We start from the raw sequence: 4,399 nt of genomic DNA on the forward strand, positions 1-4,399 counted from the left end.
GATTATTTTTTCACCGTTTTACTTCAATAAAGACATCCCGAGGCATTATTTACAAGCGCACATAATTTACCTATGCTATTTGGCAAAGCAACTTCGGAAAAGAAAGTGAATGAATAAATACTTCATAACTGCTGGTAGAACAGACTGGCTCCTGTAATGAAGAAAAGATTTATGTCACGTTATTCCAGCCCAAATAGCAGCAGCCTCTGTTTGTCTCAGCCCAGTGCTTCTATTTAAATGTTACTTTCATATATTATGTGGCATTAATTTAACTATAGCTCATTAAGGCAGAATGAAATGGTTAAATTAACTTATCAACCCATAATGATGATGAATGAGGTATTAATTCAGATACAAGCTGGGCAATTTGCAAGTTTACGCATTCTGATGGTTCTCAAATAACATTTTGAATAGCGGGTCAGCGCCTCAATCAATTACATAAGCATGTAAAGTCGGTCTCTCGGAAAAAAATCCTTTTTCATGCATATGCATTAAAACATGTTCGCAATTATCCTCGGAAATTGCCTTCATTGGATTAAGCGGCAGTCTTGGACGTGGGTTCTGGTCTTCCCTGTGCCTTTATTAAAGCTGTGAGCAGCGCTGGCTGCAGCAGCCGAGGCAGGGTGTTTGTTTAAACAATGTTTACCAAAGAAAGGCGAACCCGCTGCACTGTGGTGCGGGGGGGTGTGTGTGCGTGTGTGTGTATGTGCGTGTATATGTGCGTGCTTTAACAACAATAGGCAAAACTCGGCTGGAAACGCTCCCGCGAATTCCCCAGCAAATCCCGGCTCTCTCCAAGAGAGCCAGCAAGTCGCTTCGAGGGAGCACTTAATGTTTTCCGAGGACGCAATTAATTACTGTCCTCAAAGAGAGACTTCGGATAAGTGTCCTTTACTTGGACTCCGTTTAGGGCTCTTGACTCATTATCTGTGACTGGTCTTTGTAGGAGGAATATTAGATGCGCGGGGCTGACACTCGGCTTTTACATGCCGCGTTGTACAATAGACGCGGTGGCAGGGGGAAGTACTAATTACCTTAAGGCTGGCTAATAACGCAGTTTTCCAACATTACCTCTAACGGGTTGAAGTTAGTAATCAGCAAGAAAATCATCATCAGAAGCGGCGGAGAAATCAGGGACACGCATGGATTTCGACAGGTCCCTGCTAACGGAAGAGGAGCGCACAGACCAGTGGGAGGACGATTATGACCGATGCAGCGTTTCAGGAGGACTTGAAATAGCAGCTCCCCGCCCGAAGGAGTCATTAGGCCGGGGAGCAGCCGCCTTCCCCGGGCACACAGGGACTTTTTAGACTCGTCGGAAGCGTTTCCGAACGCAGGCGGTACGGCCCTCTCCGCCGCCTGCCTCTCTGCCACCAAGGCCTCGGCGGAACATCATTGCGAACGCAGGGTTCACCCTGTAAGATCCCCCGAGCGAGGCTGGCCCGGTGCCGGCGTGCCCTGGCAGGGGGCTGGAGACCTTCTGGGGAGCGGGTGCCAGCCTGGAGGGGGGTCCCGGGGGAAGGGGACGCGGGACGGACACGGCTTCTGACTCCCCGCCTTGAATACTGAACCCGAACGCGGTTAGAGAAGGGTCCTCCCGCTTCTGCTCCGTCATCTGGTGAAACCATTCCGTGTTAATTAATCCCCACCAAATGACAAAACCAGAACCGACCCTCCTTTTCCATGACAAGAAAGTATATATATATTTTTAATGATTTGGGTTGATTTCCTTACGAGACGAGGCAGGAAGCTGCAGCTCCCCTTTATGTGCTGCCTCGCCCCCTTTCCCGGCAGGATTGCTCCCTTCCCAGCTCTCCCTTTCTCCTCTGGCACCGGCTCCGCTGCTCCCGCTGACCAAACCGAGCCCTGCGGCTCCGGGAGAGGAGACGCCGAAGGCCGGGTGAACGCCCCGCTCTCCCCCCGGCCCCACTAGCCCTGGGCCACGACCGTCAGGGAGGCGACAGGCTTCGCAGTTTTGCCGCTGTCCCGCTGAGCAGATGGGGGAGGCAGGGAAGGGACGCGGAGCGAGCAGGCAGGGAGGCAGGCAGGCAGGCAGGGAGGGGGGAGCGGTGCAGGCTGCCCCCGCGGCTCCCCACGCTCAGGAAACTAAGGCGGGCGGGCTTGGTGGGGGGGGGGGGGGCGGCGGACGTGGCAGGCAGAAACTTTGCAAAGCCTCGGTGGGAGCGGAGAGACCGGTGAGACGGACCCCGGCAGCCCCGGGGGGGAGCAGCGGCTCGGCCTCGGGGCCTCGGTGAGCCCCGCACCTGCTGGGGACCCCCCCGGGGAAGCACGCCCGGAGCAGGGCCGAGCACAGCGCTCCGGGAAGAGACAGGTCGGCGGCGAAGGAGGCCGCGGAGAGCCCCGAGGAGGCGGTGACGGCCGGGAGCGGTGGCCAGCGCCCGTCCCGGGTGGGACGTGCCCCGCATCGGGCACGGAGCAGTGCCACACAGCTCTTTGGGCTCGCCGGGCGCTTGTCGACGGCATCGCCCTTCCCGGGTGGGAGCATGGAGGACCGGCAGCGTGGGAGGTTCTGGGGGCGCGGGGGTCCCTGCCCCGCTCGGGCTAGTGCGGGCGGCGAGCCGGCCCACGGGCTGATCCACACCGGCCCGCTCCGAGGAGGCCCCTTGTGCTGCGGCTCTCCGGCACAAAACTCAATTATAAAGGCTGTGATTACAACGATATATCTCTACCGTGCTCCGCGTGCTCGGGTGTCAAGGGTAGTGTTTTAGAGGGTGTGCGAGGGGCAGCAATTCATACCAGAGAGCTGACAGTTCTTTGATGTGAAAATGATGCCCTGATTTTTACTCCAGGGCGCACAACCGAAGAAAGATTACACTGTTTAAAAAGAGAAATTTAAACCCAGATGATAATGGTAACGAGCCAAAGAGACGAGGTAGGGAAGTCAATTTTACAACTAGAAAAGCAATCTCTGAAGGCCTTGTGCAGCCTGTTGGGTCCGAGCGAGTGAAACTAAGTTCCTGATAAATCATTAATCACGGATGATCTTTGCAGCTAAACACCATCATCCCCGCGCAGGTTGTCTGTCATTAGCGCTGGCCTCCGGTCCCAGGGGCTTGCGGTGCCGCTTGAAGGGAGGCCTCGGACACCCGGGGCGGCAGGAGAGGCCCTGGTCTCGCCCACTCATGTCTTGCTTCCACCGGAGAGGACCCTCATGACGGGGGAGAAAACAACCCAGCCACATCTTTGTTGTTTTCTTTAGAAAATGATGTGAGGGACAGATTCTGGTTTGAAGCCCTCTTTTTTTTTTAATAAATAAATCTACCTTTACTCCCCCCGCCCTCCCGGGATGTAAAGCAGGCAGCGCTGCCCGTCCCTGCCTGAAGCGGATCATTCGTTTGCTTCCTTCCCACCCGTGATGCGCCGCAGCCCGTGGGCCCGGGGTGCCAGGCTCGGCAGCTGCCTCCCTCCCCGTGTCCCGTGAGACCCCCCGGGCCCGCGACGTGACCCCCCCGCCCGTGCGACCCGGGCTGGGCTGGAGACGGGCTCCTGCCCAGCCCCTCTGCAGGCAGCCTGCCTGCCCTGCCCTCCCTGCCCGCCCTGCCCGCGCTTCCCGCGCCGGTGCGGACAAGACGGTGCGTTTCTTCCAAAGGCACCAGCTGGCTCAAAGCCTTCCTTTTCTAACCAATGGCCAGGCATTATTAACACATTATTAAAACTCCGTTCAGAGCACCTTAATGAGACTTTCACTTATTAGCGATGGCAGCGAATTTCAGAGCAGTGATCAGTTAAGCCATGTCTATAGTTTCCAGACTACGCGAATGAGGCTTTTACCTAATTCACTTCAACTTCTCTTGGCATTCAGAGGCTGAACTCTCTGTCCTCCAGCGTGAGGTGGTCATCAGGACCAGAGCGGTTTTGTACGAGAAAACAAGCAAGCAAAGAAACCTGATTCTAAGGGTAAAATGGTTTCGGGGTATTTGCTATAGAGCAAAGGCATCTCTGGGGTGCTCGTGGTGTGTTTCTGAGGGGGGTAAAGCACCCCTCCGCCGTGCACACACCAGCCAGCTGGTAGGACTCCTTCTTCTCCATACTCAGGTTTTGCAGCCTACTGAACTTGTCAGAAAAAAATGAAGCTTTCCCCTTGCCAAACTTCCACTCTTTTGCTAGTCCAGACTCAAAATTGCCGTTCTCTGCCCGTATCGAGAAACCTCCACGCAGCAGTAATCAGACAGAGGACAAACGCCTCCTCAAGGCAACTAAGAAAGGCTCTGAAAAACTTCAGAGTAGAGAAACACGAACAAATACGTTTGCCGGTGCAGATTTATTGTGGCTTCCGGCTGTTTTGCTGAGTGCGAGTCAGCCAGAAGGGGAAACATCGGCTCGCTTTGACAGTGAACGAGTCTTAAAAATTACGGATCGAATCTAAGTTTCGGGAGCA

The sequence above is a fragment of the Aquila chrysaetos genome, chromosome 6 (assembly GCF_900496995.4).
Source record: "Aquila chrysaetos chrysaetos chromosome 6, bAquChr1.4, whole genome shotgun sequence".
Classification (NCBI taxonomy): Eukaryota; Metazoa; Chordata; class Aves; order Accipitriformes; family Accipitridae; genus Aquila; species Aquila chrysaetos.